This window comes from Macaca nemestrina, chromosome 9 (assembly GCF_043159975.1).
Source record: "Macaca nemestrina isolate mMacNem1 chromosome 9, mMacNem.hap1, whole genome shotgun sequence".
Classification (NCBI taxonomy): domain Eukaryota; kingdom Metazoa; phylum Chordata; class Mammalia; order Primates; family Cercopithecidae; genus Macaca; species Macaca nemestrina.
This window is the reverse complement of record NC_092133.1, coordinates 112,996,067-113,011,629: the sequence shown is the minus strand read 5'-3', so window position 1 is coordinate 113,011,629 and position 15,563 is coordinate 112,996,067. Positions and strand designations below refer to the sequence as shown.

The following is a 15,563-nucleotide window of genomic DNA, read 5'->3' as shown; positions in this document are numbered from 1 at the left end:
AATTTTGTGACTCATTATTGCTGTACTCAGGTGTTCTTTTATGATTCAGTCTTGGTAGGCTACATGATCTTTGACCTTCCTGTGCCTGGATATTTATACTATTCTTGAGGTTTGGAAATGCTTTGTAATATAATCTGAAGTCAGCTAGTGTGATGACTCCAGCTTTGTTCTTCTTCCCAATGTTGCTTTGGCTACTCGAGGTCTTTTGTAGCTCCATTTTTGGGACTGAGTCATACGACCAAAGACTAGCATTCCTGGCCTTGTACTTTTGCTGATCTCCTCCCTATTCACCCCACAGGGCTGTATTTATCAATGTGCCTTCGATGTTAGGCTACCATATTGTACAGAAAGGGGGCTCAAGAAACAAGTCTTCAGAAGAGAGTCTTCAGTTATTTACTATGAGGATATTGTTTAAGGACAGACTTGATTACACTGCACTGTAACAAAAAGGATATATTTTCCTTTGAATTGTAATTATTAGGCTTCTAAAATATTGATAAATTTTGATCTTGTGAATAGAAAACAAATTTCATTTTGAGAAATGTCTTCTTAGAGCACTTAGAACAAAATCTGTGATCCACCTCAAGCAAAATATAGCTTTTATAAGATGTAATATGTGTCCCATCCTTACTCCATTTGTACCACTTTTATAATTTTGATATGGATTGAAGTGCAATGTATATACCATAAAATTAAACATTGTCCATTGAACAGTGGACAGTTTAATGAAGTTTTAGTCCATTTATAGAAAACCAAAATGGACTAAATGGATGCAATCATCACTACAATCCAGTTTTCCATGATCTCTCCCAATTCCCTTGAGTCCATATGCAGTCAATTCCTGCTCCTATCCCCAGTTCCCCTCTAATCTCCTAGCTAACTAAATCAGTTTCCCTTTCCTAGAAATTTCATAAGTGAAATCATATAAATATGTAGTCTACTGAGTCTAGTTCCTTTCACTCAACACAATATTTTTTAGTTTCATCCATGCTGCAGCATATATTAATATTTTCCTTTTTCATTGGTGAATAGTATTCCAATGTGTAGATATGCCTCATTTTGTTTATCCATTTACCAGGTTATGGACATTGGATTTTTTCTTGTTTTTATTAATATCTATTATAAATAATGTTGCCAAGAGCAATTACATACAAGTCTTTGTGTGAACATATGTTTTCATTTCTCTTGGGCAGATTCCAAGAAGTAGAATTGCTGAGTTTATATGGCACAATGATTAAAAATCATGTATCGATTTGGCTGGATCACAGCACTCAGATATTTGGTCAAATATTATTCTCAACATTTCTGTGAGAGTAATTTTGGACAAGATTTGCATTTAGATTGTTAGACTTTGAGTATAACAGATGGTCCTCCATTATATGGGGGGGCTTCATCTAATGAGTTGATGGCCTGAATAGAACAAAAGGTTGACCTTCCTGGGCAAAAGGGAATTCCCCAACAGACTTCCTGCAGACTTCATCTGCAACATTGGCTCTTCCTGGTTTTCCAGCTGACTGCATTTGGACTCAAACTGCAACTCTTTCCTCAGTCTCCAGCCTTTGCTGCTTTCCTCCATCAGACACACCAAGACTTCACAACTGCATGAGCCAATTAATTCCTTAAAATAAATTTCTTCACACATGCACGCACGCGCACACACACACACACACCTGATGCGTTCTGTCCCTCTGGAGAACCTTACTACATATGGTAAGTTGGTTTAACTTTAAAAGAAATAGCCAAACTATTTTCCAAAGTGGCTGCTAACAATTTACATTCCTACCAACAATATATAATATGAGAGTTCCTGTTTCTCCACATCCTAGACACTATATATTTTCTTTTTTATTGCAGCCATTCCAGGGGATGTAATCTCATTGTGGTATCTCATTGTGTTTTTATGTGCATCTTCCTAATGATTAATGATGCTCACTGTGCTTACATGTGGCTATTAATCATTCTCATGTCTTTTCAGATGAAGTGTCTATTCTGTTCTTTTGCTTGTTTTTAAGTTGGGTTGTTCGCCTTATTGTTTACTTAAAATTCTTTACATGTTTTGAATACAAGTCCTTTATCACACGTGATTAACAAATATTTTCTCCCAGTCTGCAGTCTTCTTTTTAGTTTCTTCCCGATGTCTTCTGTAGCATAAAAACGTTAATTTTAATTAAGTCAAATTCATCAATTTTTAAAAAAAATTATACTTTAAGTACATGTGCAGGTTTGTTACACATGTATACATGTGCCTTGTTGGTGTGCTGCACCCATTAACTCGTCATTTACATTAGGTATCTCTCCTAATGCTATCCCTTCCCCCTACCCCCTCCCCACAATAGGACCCGGTGTGTGATGCTCCCCTTCCTGTGTCCAAGTGATCTCATTGTTCAATTCCCACCTATGAGTGAGAACATGCAGTATTTGGTTTTCTGTTCTTGTGATAGTTTGCTGAGAATGATGGTTTCCAGCTGCATCCATGTCCCTACAAATGACACGAACTCATCCTTTTTATGGCTGCATAGTATTCCATGGTATATATGTGTCACATTTTCTTAATCCAGTCTGTCACTGATGGATATCTGGGTTGATTCCAAGTCTTTGCTTTGTGAATAGTGCTGCAATAAACATACGTGTGCAAGTGTCTTTATAGCAGCATGACTTATAATCCTTTGGGTATATACCCAGTGATGGGATGGCTGGGTCAAATGGTATTTCTAGTTCTAGATCCTTAAGGAATTGCCACACTGTTTTCCACAATGGTTGAACTAGTTTACAGTCCCACCAACAGTGTAAAAGTGTTCCTATTTCTCCACATCCTCTCCAGCACCTGTTGTTTCCTGACTTTTTAATGATTGCCATTCTGACTGGTGTGAGATGGTATCTCATTGTGGTTTTGATTTGCATTTCTCTGATGGCAAGTGATGATGAGCATTTTTTCATGTGTCTGTTGGCTGTATGAAGGTCTTCTTTTGAGAACTGTCTGTTCATATCCTTTGCCCACTTTTTGATGGGGTTGTTTTTTCTTGTAAATTTGATTGAGTTCTTTATAGGTTCTGGATATTAGCCCTTTGTCAGATGAGTAGATTGCAAAAATTTTCTCCCATTCTGTAGGTTGCCTGTTCACTCTGATGGTAGTTTCTTTTGCTGTGCAGAAGCTCTTTAGTTTAATTAGATCCCATTTGTCAATCTGGGCTTTTGTTGCTGTTGCTTTTGGTGTTTTAGACATGAAGTCCTTGCCCATGCCTATGTCCTGAATGGTATTACCTAGGTTTTCTTCTAGGGTTTTTATGGTTTTAGGTCTAACATTTAAGTCTCTAATCCATCTTGAATTAATTTTCGTATAAGGAGTAAAGTAAGGATCCAGTTTCATTTTTCTACTTATGGCTGGCCAATTTTCCCAGCACCATTTATTAAATAGGGAATCCTTTCCCCATCTTGTTTTTGTCAGGTTTGTCAAAGATCAGATGGCTGTAGATGTGTGGTATTATTTCTGAGGGCTCTGTTCTGTTCCACTGGTCTATATCACTGTTTTGGTACCAGTACCATGCTGTTTTGGTTACTGTAGCCTTGTAGTATAGTTTGAAGTCAGGTAGCGTGATGCCTCCAGCTTTGTTCTTTTGGCTTAGGATTGTCTTGGCAATGTGGGGTCTTTTTTTGGTTCCACATGAACTTTAAAGCAGTTTTTTCCAATTCTGTGAAGAAAGTCATTGGTAGCTTAATGGGGATGGCACTGAATCTATAAATTATCTTGGGCAGTATGGCCATTTTCACAATATTGATTCTTCCATGGTATGTTCTTCCATTTGTTTGTGTCCTCTTTTATTTCACTGAGCAGTGGTTTGTAGTTCTCCTTGAAGAGGTCCTTTACATTCCTTGTAAGTTGGATTCCTAGATATTTTATTCTCTTTGAAGCTATTGTGAATGGGAGTTCATTCATGATTTGGCTCTCTGTTTGTCTGTTACTGATGTATAAGAATGCTTGTGATTTTTGCACATTGATTTTGTATCCTGAGACTTTGCTGAAGTTTCTTATCAGCTTAAGGAGATTTTGGGCTGAGACAATGGGGTTTTCTAAATATACAATCATGTCATTTGCAAACAGGGACAATTTGACTTCTTCTTTTCCTAACTGAATACCCTTTATTTCTTTCTCTTGCCTGATTGCCCTAGCCAGAACTTCCAACACTATGTTGAATAGGAGTGGTGAGAGAGGGCATCCCTGTCTTGTGCCAGTTTTCAAAGGGAATGCTTCCAGTTTTTGCCCATTCAGTATGATATTGGCTGTGGGTTGGTCATAAATAGCTCTTATTTTGAGATACGTTCCATCGATACTGAATTTATTGAGAGTTTTTAGCATGAAGGGCTGTTGAATTTTGTCAAAGGCCTTTTCTGCATCTATTGAGATAATTGTGTGGTTTCTGTCTTTGGTTCTGTTTATATGCTGTATTACATTTATTGATTTGCGTATGTTGAACCAGCCTTGCATCCCAGGGATGAAGCCCACTTGATCATGGTGGATAAGCTTTTTGATGTGCTGCTGGATTGGGTTTGCCAGTATTTTATTGAGGATTTTTGCATCGATGTTCATCAGGGATATTGGTCTAAAATTCTTTTTTTGTTGTTGTTGTGCCTCTGTCAGGCTTTGGTATCAGGATGATGCTGGCCTCATAAAATGAGTTAGGGAGGATTCCCTCTTTTTCTATTGATCGGAATAGTTTCAGAAGGAATGGTATCAACTCCTCCTTGTACCTCTGGTAGAATTTGGCTGTGAATCCGTCTGGTCTTGGACTTTTTTTGGTTGGTAGGCTATTAATTATTGCCTCAATTTCAGAGCCTGCTATTGGTCTATTCAGGGATTCAACTTCTTCCTGGTTTAGTCTTTATGGCTCATGCTTCTGGTGTCATACCTAACAATTCTGCCTAATCCAAGGTTATAAAGTTTCTTCTATGCTTTCTTTTATAAGTTTTATAATTTTAGCTCTTACATTTAGGCCTATAATTCATTTTTGGCTAATTTTTTTGTATGGTGATTGTGAGGTAGTTAATTTTTGTATATGATATCCAATTTTTCTAGCACCATTTGTTGAAAAAATAACCCTTTCTCTATTTGTCTTAGCAGCTCTTTCAAAAATCAATGGACCAAAAATGTAAATGTTTATTTCTGGACTCTCAATTCCTCTCCATTGATTTATATGCTTATCCTATGCCACGGCCATGTTGTCTTGAATACTGTCACTTTAGATAGAGTTTTGAAACGGGGATTTATAAATCCTCCAATTTTGTTCTTTTACCCATTTATTTTAAATTGTATTTGATCCCACTGTACTAAGTGTACTTATCAATACCACCTTAAATCCTTTCTTAGACAAGATAGATATAAATACAAAAATAAAATAGGCTATATTTTAAAGATGTTTTCAAAAGAACATAATCCTTTTAAGATTTCAACCATTAACATATTCCCCTAGGATTGACTATAAAATTCAGTTTTCCCACCCCCCACACTCACATCAACAAACATTTACTGAATGCCTACTATGTACCAGGCACAGTGCAAGGTTAGGTGCCAAAAATACAGAGAAAAATAATATACAGTTGCCCACTGAGCACATAAATAGACAATGATGGCAGAGTATATTAATAACAGGTATGTACAAGATAAAGGACGAAAGATATTATTCTTATCTTACCAGATTTATCTTACTTTATATAAGCCTGTTAAAAAAAAAAAGTTTTACAAATTTTGGTACTTTCTAAACAAAATGCATTTAAAACTACCAGAGAGGCTAGTACTTACAAAAGCTTGAAATAAGAAATTATGTTGTAAATTACTGGTTCTCTCCATCAATTTAGGTCTTTTAATTTGCTTTTTCTTATTAAGGTTCCAAAAGGAAAAGTCTTATTTCACCTCCAACCCACCTTACTCTTTCCCATAGAGGTAACTTCTGTTATGCTCTGTCAACTCCTGCTTGTACAGAGCAACAAGCTATAGAAGACACAGAAAGTAGGAACTCTTAAAATACTCAGATCATTCTCAAACCTTATTTTAGATAGAAGCTTCAGCTCCTTCCCACTAAACTTGACATCAGAATAACTAGTAAAACTTATAAGTTACTCATTTTCCTTCTTCCTCCCAACCTATGCCCCAGAAAAGGTGGAGATTAATAGAAAAAGACTTAAGCAACATATCTAAATAACGTGCATGTGTGTATGAAAGTTTCATAGTGTACTTTCCTGAAACTTGTTCTATAAGAGATTTTAATAAGCATTCTTAAAAAATAAAGTAAGAAAGGAAGGAAGTTGGAAGGAAGAAAGACAGTGGGTGGGTGTTTCTAAGTTCAAATACATTTGGGAAACACTGGGTTAAATAAAATACCAATATACACTATGTAATATACATTGTGATGGTTCCCACCTTTCCTAAAATTAGCAAACCACCAAAACCTTTAATCATGGATCACTTAGTAATATCTTGAAAGAATCTAGGTCTTTACAAAAATATAGTGTGAGAAGCAAGCTGGATATAGCTGCCGGCTCATTGTCACACTGGCAGCAATTCATACAGTTGAACAAGTGTAGATATTCAGAGAAACATGCACAAGGTCACATCAATTTGCTACTGGCCAAAAGACTAAAATATAAAATAAAAATTAAAGTGAGCAGACTGTCTCAACATTCTGTCTTTACTGTTTTGGAAAAACTGGTTTCGTTTCTGTGCAGCATTATTTTTCCTTTAGCTATATAATAAAAGAATACAAGTAGACAGATGTTTGACTCTAAAATGCACTAATGGGTTTGCTTTTAATAAGTAAATATAATCAAAGGGTCTCAATATAAATTCTATTCATTTTAAAATCTGCTTTACAAAACAAAATACAGGACTAAAATAGTTTGTAATACTAGTAAATGCTTTATTGTGAAAGAAATTTTAAGAGGTTGGCCAGGCACGGTGGCTCACGCCTGTAATCCCAGCACTTTGGGAGGCCAAGGTGGGCAGATCACCTGAGGTCAGGAGTTTGAGACCAGCCTGGCCAACATGGTGAAACCCAGTCTCTACCAAAAACACAAAAATTAGCTGGGCATAGTGGTGGGCGCCTGTAATCCCAGCTACTCAGAAGGCTGAGGCAGGAGAATTGCTTGAACCCGGGAGGCGGAGGTTGAAGTGAGCTGAGATCGTGCCACTGCACTCCAGCCTGGGCGACAAGAGTGAAACTCCGTCCCCCCAACAAAACAAAAACAAAAACAAAAACAAAAAAAAGCAAAAAAAAAAAAAAAAAAAAAACACAAAAAACAGAAACTTTAAGAGGTTAATAGAAACTCCTATCAAATTATGATATATATCTATAGTGATAAATATCAATAGCCACCCATCTATGTGTAAAAAAATAGTGAACTTGGAAATATCTCCTTATGTTAGGATTCAAATCAAGATATAACTCAGCAGTGAGCGCTAGTATATATGCCAATGAGGCCAGGCCCCGTGGCTCACACCTGTAATCCCAGCACTTTGGGAGGCCAAGGCGAGTGGATCACAAAGTCAGGAGTTCAGGAGTTCAAGACCAGTCTGGCCAAGATAGTGAAATCCTGTCTCTACTAAAAACTACAAAAATTAGCCAGGTGCGGTGGCAGGTGCCTGTAATCCCAGCTAATCGGGAGGCTGAGGCAGGAGAACCCCGTGAACCCAGGCAGCAGAGGTTGCAGATCGCACCACTGCCCTCCAGCCTGGGTGACAGAGTGAGACTCCATCTCAAAAAAAAAAAAAATTTTTGCCAATGAGATTGAATCAAGCCTTTATTATCAAACTGTAGTCATGAACAATAACTTTTCAATATATCTTATTCCTGTCTTTCTGCTGAAATTTTACTTGGGTGAAAAGTCTGGGAGGATTTCCTACTGAAGTGATCTTTATAGTAGCTAAAATAGCTGCTGTATGTCCTAGGCAGAAGCTTTTCTGAAATTCTACTTTAGGAGAAAATAAGGAACAAATAAGTCACTGATGAAGAAAAGGTTCCACCATACACTTAAGCTTTTTTTTTTTTTTAGTTGTTTCTTCATTGCTCCTAGGCACAGGAAGTGTGATAACTGTCACCCTTACTTATAAATGTCAGATAGCCTTATTCCTTTATACTCAAACCCCAACTATTTGTTTAATGCCCTAGTCAAGCTTCCATTAAATCTTTCATCACTCTCTAATTCAAGTAAAAATGATTTCGCCTTCCTCTAAGCTACTTGATTCTCGTCCATGCCTCTCACTTGGCTCATAACTATATTTAACGTACTTTAGGTGGTTGTTTAACTTGATGAGTGTCCATATCCTCTTTGTTGAGAAGTCTAGGACACTTCAGATGGCAGGAACAGGGTGGTGCACATTTCTGGAGAGCCCACAATACCAGGCACAATGCTGTTTACACTAGCATTCTGCAAGTATTTGTTGACTGATGGACATTAGTATTCAGCGCTCTTCCTAGGAATAGTTAATTCTTGGGGGAAAATGTATTTTTCCATTATGAGAACAATGAATTTGCTTATTAGTTTCAGGAAATGTTAACAGATTATCTTTAATTGATAACTAAATGTAATTTTTTTTTCTATGACCAAGCAGTGTCACAGTTAGGTCAGCCAGGTATAGATCACCTAAGGACTTGGGCACAGAATGTTGTGAGGAAATTAACTGTTCAATGATAAAAGGACTCTGAACAGGATATACCATTACAGATTAATAGGAAGGATGAAAGTAATATTTGTAGACATGCACACAGTCACACACATATGGAACAATGACCTCAAACTATAAAAATCCTAGAAAAAAACCTAGGAAATACCATTCTGGACACTGGCCTTGACAATGAATTTGTAGCTAAGACCTCAAAGGCAACTGCAACAAAAAAAATTGACAAGTGAGACCTAATTAAAGAGCTTTTGCATAGCAAAAGAAACTATCAACAGCATAAACAGACCTTATGGAATGGGAGAAAATATTTTAAAAAACTATGCATCTAACAAAGGTCTAATATCCAGAATCTATAAGGAACTTAAGCAATTCAACAAGCAAATAACCCCATTAAAAAGTGAGCAAAGGACATGAACAAACACTTCTCAAAAGAATACATAAAAGCAGCCAACAAATACATGAAAAAATGCTCAACATCACTAATCATCAGAGAAATGCAAATCAAAACTAAAATGAGATACCATCTCACACCAGTCAGAATAGCTATTATTAAAAAGCCAAAAAATAATATGCTGGTGAGGCTGCAGAGAAAAGGGAATTCTTATGCTGGTGGGAATGTAAATTAGCTCAGCCATTGTGGACAGCAGTTTGGAGAGTTCTCAAAGAACTTAAAAACAGAACTACCATTCAACCAGCAATCCCATTTCCTGAAGGAAAATAAATCGTTCTACAAAAAAGACACATGAACTCCTATGTTCATGACAGCACTATGCACAATAACAAAGACATGGAATCAACCAAGATGTCCATCAAAGAAAACGTGGTATACATACATCATGGAATACTATGCAGCCATAAAAAAGTAAACTCATGTCCCTGGCAGCAACATGGATGCAGCTGGAGGCCATTATCCTAAGTGAATTAACTCAGGAACAGAAAACTAAGTACTGCATGTCCTCACTTATAAGTGGGAGTGAAACCTTAGGTCCAGATGGACACAAAGATGGCAGCAATAGACACCGGGGACTACTAGAGGAAGGAGAGAGGGAGGAGGGAGGCAAGAGCTGAAGAAGTAACTACTGGGTACTATGCTCAGTACCTAGGTGACAGGATCATCCACACCCCAAACCTTAGCATCACATAATGTACCCATGTAACAAGTCTTGTGGCACACGTAACCCCGAATCTAAAATAAAAGTTGAAATGATTTTTAAAAATACAAAGATGTACGTACTAAATGAATCACTCTTTACTATTAGCAATATTGTAAAAAAAAAAAAAAAAAAAAAAAAAGAATCTACGAAAGTAATCGAGCAGTCTCATTCATTCATTCAATAAATCATTTTTGAAAACCACTGCCTAAAATTACCCAGCACTTTGGAGGCCAAGGTGGGAGGATCACTTGAGAACAGGAGTTCTAGACAAGCCTGGGCAATATAGCGAGACCCTGTCTCTACAAAAGAAAAAAAGAAAAAAATAAGTAGGGCTTAGTGGCATTTGCCTGTAATCTCAGGTACTTAGGAGGCTGAGGTGGGAGAAGCACTTGGGCCCAGGAGTTTGAGGCTACAACGAGCTATGATCATGCCACTGTACTATGGTCTGGGTGACAGAGTGAGCTCCTGTTTCAAAAAAAGAAAAAATGATTTTAAATAGGCAAACTTTTGGTCTTAAAAAGAATCAAGGGGCCGGGCGCAGTGGCTCACGCCTGTAATCCCAGCACTTTGGGAGGCCGAGACGGGTAGATCACGAGGTCAGGAGATCGAGACCAACCTGGTTAACACGGTGAAACCCCATCTCTACTAAAAATACAAAAAATTAGCCTGGTGTGGTGGCGGGCACCTGTAGTTCCAGCTACTCAGGAGATTGAGACAGGAGAATCACCTGAACCTGTTAAGTGGAGGCTGCAGTGAACTGAGATAGCGCCACTGCACGCCAGCCTGGGGGACAGAGCAAAACTCCATCTCAAAAAAAAAAAAAAAAAAAAAAAAGAAAAGAAAACCTACTGTGTGCCAGGCTCTGTATTAGGCCACTGGGGAACTAAGGGCAAATGATTAATATCAACAATTCATGTTGGCTCTCTAAAGCGGATTTAAACAGATTTAATCCAAAAATTCATCTACCCACCCCCTATAAAACTGTATTCCAGACAGTTAAGGTACACTGGAAATATTTAATCTCATTGCTTAGAGCAATGCAGACAGTTTACTTTGCCTAAACACTAGCAAACTTAAAATTACCCTATAAACTCCTTCAAAGAGATACTGTTTCATTTCAGTCCCCAAGCCCCTAGGTTCCCAAGGTGTTGACTGAGACACAGAGATGTGCTATAAGCAGTAAGAGTAAACTTACCCTTGGAGCCTTGTCCAAACAGAAGCTCTTTACCTGAGATTAAGGCAGCATTGGCAAAAGTACTCCTTGTCCCTGTAAATTAGCTGCTGACCCATTCTTATGCTTCATGGTGTAATATTTTCTTCTAAAACTTTAGAGAAAAAGGCAAAAATAGAAAGCCTTTTTGCCAACCACAAAAATTTATATATTTTAAATTGCAGGAAAAAAGATGAGCCGGTATATACTTTCAAAACCAGAGAAAAAGGAAATAAGTATCTCCCCAATGCTCAACTATAAACTTCTAAGAGCTGACTAATAAAGAAAAGCAGAAATATTGTAGTTTCAGCTAAGCTGCTTTGCATCTGAGGCAACTTAAAATGATCTACTGATAAGTAGGCTAAAAGTAAGATGGTAGGGCCAAAATTTTATCCTTTTAAAATTAAAACCCAATTTTAAAGTGTGTTTTAAGAAGAAAGGATGTAATCTTTAAAGTATCAATACGGTTTCATTCCACCAGAAACTCACTAAACCACCAATGAACAGATTCAAAAATCTACAAAATTAACCTGACAACAAATATGGCTGCTAAATTTTAATTTTAAAACTAATATGTTACTGCTCTGTTGTTGTTTTAAATTAAAGGATTTCTTCTGCGACTGCAAAGGAATGAATATTTAGCCTATCTCATGAAGGAAGGAGCGATTTCTTGTCTTAAAAACAGGAGGTTCGCCTACATGATCACCTGGGACACACTTGGCCAGCGCAAGCAGGCCAGAGGTTATTGGAGCCTGGGAATGTTTAACATCAAGAAAGGAATTACAACTCAGTAAGATCAGAAGGAACTACACAGGAAATGTGAACACTAACCCTTTCATATCTCTGTACCCTCTCCCACCGCCTGTGATAAATGAAATCCTGCTGCTGCCCAGTTACATGAATATACAAGCCAAGAGCAGAGAGGGATTGAGAAAAAGGGAAAAAAAAGACTATACACACACACACACACACACACACACACAGAGCACAGCATAAATTTATAATGGCATGATAAAATCATGCTGCTCCACAAAACAGCCTCTAGCCTAACTGCTACATATGTACTATATCACTGCCTTACCCAACATCGCCCTAAGTAAAAATTCCGAAGACACTTGAAGGATCAGGCAGGGGTAGGTTGATGGGATAGTTGGCAAACTCATCCTAAGTAGGGAAACATGGCTCCTATAAAGCTGACCAAACAGGTCTCCACCCTGGCTTATGTTTAAACATCTTGTTCCTAGTCAGTCTGTAGGGAAAACATTCTTTCCACAAGAACACACAATCAAATCAGAAATTCCTACTCTACCCTTTATCTACTCTATGTAAAAGTTTCTTCAGTATTCTAAGCCAGAAGCTTAGAGAGAATTTAACTGATTGTAAACTTTTTTTTTTTTTTTTTTTTTTGAGACAGAGTTTTGCTCTTGTTGCCCAGGCAGGAGCTCAATGGCGCGATCTCAGCTCACCACAACCTCCGCCTCCCGGGTTCAAGCGATTCTCCTGCCTCAGCCTCCTGAGAAGCTGGGATTACAAGCATGCACCACCACACCCGGCTAATTTTGTATTTTTGGTAGAGACAGGATTTCTCCATGTTGGTCAGGTTGGCTCAAACTCCTGACCTCAGGTAATCTGCCCGCCTAGCCCTCCCAAAGTGTTGGGATTACAGGTGTGAGTCACTGCGTTCGGCCTCTGATTGTAAACTTTATTATAGCCTAGCTATAGTGAAGGCCAGGTAAAATATTTCTAGCTGTTACTTGGAAAAGCAGATGTGACCGTACAGATCTTAGATACCTTTAGAGACCCATGGTTGGGATCTGAAGAAAACAAGATACTTTTACCACAACTGCCTCTGGGTAACAGGGAAATGCTCAGTTTCCACAAACCAGTGAGCATGAGAGCTATTAATTTTAAAAATATACAGTCCTCAGATGGTGAGGGCACGGGTTAGGGTAACAAAATACAATGGAGAAAAAAGTGGCATTTCCAATGTGACACGTTTAAAATATAGAATGGAATTTCATGGGTCACTTTGAAGTAAGATTTTTTTTCATTGATATAACTGCAGGCTAGAGATGGTTTACCACAGAGTAAGTAAAAAAAATAAAAGAATATAGAGATGACAATGACAATTGCCAATAAAAGTCAAAAGGACAGACTTTCAGAACTCTCCAGAAGAGGGAACAAAAAAACCAAAAGATTTCTTCCCCTAGCAAAGTGCCCCCTCACAAAGCACACATAGTCTGCTTCAAGAAACAGCCTATACCCACAGTGTTTTCATATACTAAATGGCGTATCACTAAATAACAGTAAATGAGATTAAACTGTAGACTTCCTAGTTGCCTTAAACAACTGATGTTTAATTTCTTGAACACTGAATCACAAATATGCAGTCTCATGACACTGTAAGAAGCTAAAGGTGCTCATTCTTTCCATGAATTCTAAATTGCTATAATACTTATATTAGGAAAATAGAACAGTGGGAAGGAAAATTTTAAACAAACCCAGAATAAACCAGACTTCTGATTGGGTTTCCAGCAAGAATCAGTTCCCCATTAGAATGTGGACCCCGAAGTACACCAAATGCAGACTCAGTGGAGCTCAGTCTCCTCAGCTGAAAATGAGAGCATACTCTGGAAATGAGCACTTCTTAGCATTTTTAACCCATGTTCCATCCTATTAAACATAAAAACCTCATACTCCCATTGAATGTAATTTGTGACTTCAAAGCTATTATAACCAAAACCAAAACCAAACCAAAGCAGGTAAGGTTTTATCAGTTTTTTTAGTGTCTCATCATAACCATTTACAAATTCATTTACTTACAAATACTTGCATAAATGGACAGATATTATTAATAATCATTTTTAAATCTTGAAGACAAAAAAAGATTTTAAAAAGCCTATGAAGACTAATGATGACAATGAAATATTCACTGAGACCGTTCGCAAATGATATTTATTGGGACCTTCTCCTCTCCTCCAGAGTTATTATTAATATAAATGATCTTTCTTTTACTAGCATTCAGCCAGAAGAAATGCTGGCTGACACACATATATATATACACACACACACACACACACACACATATATATACATACACACACACACACATATATATACATACACATACACACACACATATATTAGGCCTTCAATATTTGTTCAATGTTAAAAGGTGATACGTCCTCTTTTACTCTTCTGAAAATAACAGAATCCTAATATAGTAACCTTTCTCAAGTAATAAAGGATAGAAGCAAGTAGGTTAAGTCTTTGGTATAGAGGTGAACTGTAGAAGATTTTGACAACAGTTATGTTAATGAAAACAGTAAGAATACCACCTAATACTGGCACATTTATAGAACACTTAGCAATGTCTAACGTACTTTATGTAATTTCTACCCTATAGTTGTATGAAGTGAGTATTATTATTTGATTAAAACAGTGTCATGGAGCTGTTCAAAGTCACACAGTTAGTTAAGCAGCAGAGAGACTTAAAACTTTCTGAGAGCTCTCCCATTCACTAACAGCTCTTTATTTTGTCATGAAATGTGGAAAATATCCTCACCCAAACTCCAAAATCAGCATATACATAAGCACAACCTTTTTTTACTCTCAATCTACCCAATACCCCTTTCTACCAATTCTCATAAAAATTATTGGAGTTCCTATTGCAGCAGCCTTTATTTCTTCATACCAGTATAACCAAGGGCACAATGAAAGACTTCCTTCGAAAGGGAACCACCTTCAATCTAAGTCTTGTATCCTATAACTGTCCCCAAAATGGACATCATCACAGGCATAGGCTTTTTAAACCATTAACTAGTGAGGAAATGTCTCGGCCTGTCTGTTCCTCATTTAAAATCAGTCAAATAGGACACATACTACCACTTCATTCCTAAAAGTTGAGCAAGAATCACCTTCATATCTCCAGCTTTCTGGTTTAGCAAGCAGACACCTGACTCTGTGGCCTTGGTAAAGGCCAACCACACAAGAATAAAAAATGTAACAGAACTAGCAGTTACAGTCTTAGCAATTTTAAAAAATCATTCCAAATGTTTTGGTATTGAAATCTAATTAAAGAATGCTAAACTACTGGCATTAGTAATTTACTGTAAATGAAAGGTATATTGAAGGTAGAATTTTATTCATATAAAACCAACTATTTTACTTCTGAAGGTTATTATGAAGATAAGGCTAAATTATATGAAAAATGCTAAGCATCCTGCCTAGCCCATAGTAACTACTCAGTAAGTGTCAACTGCTATTAGTAATACTGCAGAAGTATTAAAAATAAAACATAACAATGGAAGGTCATATTTAAAATGAACCAGCAATCAACATTCTGTGTTTAAACATCAACAAAAAACATATACCTGTGGTATGTAAACATATATATGCTTAAAAATATTTAGAAGATGATTTTGAAGGACAAATAGCAAAATGATGATCTCTGGGAAGACAGAAGGGTGGTAGTCAAATGGAACTTTAGCCTGATATAAACGTCTTTTGTTTTTTTTTGTTTTTTAACAAA

General features: G+C 37.2%; 1 protein-coding gene across 23 annotated transcripts in view; it reads right to left on the bottom strand.

The window, feature by feature from the left end:
* The window catches only part of LOC105479944 (zinc finger protein 438), a 179,878-nt gene that overhangs the window by 103,920 nt on the left and 60,395 nt on the right, over positions 1-15,563 (bottom strand). For 2 of the 23 annotated variants that reach the window (XM_071070275.1, XM_071070272.1), the window contains one exon: positions 5,688-5,712. The exons of 20 other annotated variants lie outside the window; for them this stretch is intronic. The gene's annotated coding sequence lies outside the window, so the exon portion shown is untranslated. Of the gene's footprint in view, positions 1-5,687; positions 5,713-11,017; positions 12,431-15,563 lie in introns of those variants that run through there. One more of the 23 variants, XM_011738306.3, reaches the window with a different exon arrangement.